At 54.7% G+C, this 1082-nt stretch overlaps 1 non-coding gene across 1 annotated transcript; it reads right to left on the bottom strand.

Moving 5' to 3' along the window:
* Nucleotides 1–696: 696 nt before the first annotated feature.
* TRNAA-UGC (transfer RNA alanine (anticodon UGC)) lies at nucleotides 697–768 on the bottom strand. The gene has a single exon. It is a non-coding gene; the product is annotated as a tRNA-Ala (tRNA).
* Nucleotides 769–1082: the final 314 nt, after the last annotated feature.

Genomic DNA, 1082 nt, shown 5'->3' with positions numbered 1-1082 from the left:
CAAATGTCTCCAGAATGTGGACACAAAAGTACTCCCTTCAGACATTCTTCTACACGTTGACTGCATATGGGCAGCCCAATCGGAGGGGGGGGGGTTGCGCTGTGGACAGGCATGGAATAACGACAGCAAATCTGAGCTGCCCCCTAAGTAGCATGCTGTGCTGCAGCCAGCTCTGTGACAACATTGCTAAAATATTTCCCGTGGACTAGGAATGCTGACACAACAGTGCTGGTGCGGAGCACGGGCCCTGATGACAGGGCGGCTGCCATCCAACAGGAAGATGGAGGAACGGGGGAGGAGGGAGCCAGCAAAACCAGCCTGGGGTGGGAAAGGGCAGGAGTAGGCAGAGGAATTCCCAGCCATTGTTGGACCCCCACCCCCTGACAGGATGACAAAAAGTTTGGGGGACAGTCCTAGACCCAACGAGATGCCAGTTGGAGGCAACCAGTCTCTGCCCAAAGCCCAGCATGCAGCCAGGGGCGGGCGGCCACACTAGAGGGGCTATCACAGCACCACAGGGAGATCCCCATTGAGAGGATGTGTGTCCCCTCAATGGGTTCTGTTTTTCACACCAACGTGGGGGTAACACATGTAGCTGCCTTCTGCTGAATCAGACCCTTGGTCCATCAAAGTCAGTATTGTCTACTCAGACCGGCAGAGGTCTTTCACTTCACCTACTTGCCTAGTCCTTTTAACTGGAAATGCCAGGGATTGAACCTGGGACCTTCTGCATGCAAAGCAGATGCTCTGCCACTGAGCCACAGTCCCTGGGTTCCCATGATAGGTCACATCCCCTGGACGGGATCTGGCTGATTGGGCAGTGAGGTGGGTGCCTGGAAAGGAGCTGTGGCAATTTGGAGAGCGCACACCCAGTGCCTGGATCCTCCAGGCGCTCATAGCCAGACCCCCTTCCCAGCTGGCCTGTTCCCATGGTCCCTGATGGTGGTTCCCTGCCCCAGCATATCTCCATGCATAGGCGAATATCTTCAGAGAGTCCAATGATTGAAACAATTGCAGTGGGGGATACTGCAAATAACAGTTTTATAAAAAGGGTACATGTGTGGAGCAGGGCCAATAAGTGC

Source organism: Euleptes europaea, chromosome 12 (assembly GCF_029931775.1).
Source record: "Euleptes europaea isolate rEulEur1 chromosome 12, rEulEur1.hap1, whole genome shotgun sequence".
In the NCBI taxonomy this organism is placed as follows: Eukaryota; Metazoa; Chordata; class Lepidosauria; order Squamata; family Sphaerodactylidae; genus Euleptes; species Euleptes europaea.
This window is presented reverse-complemented; position numbering and strand designations above follow the sequence as displayed.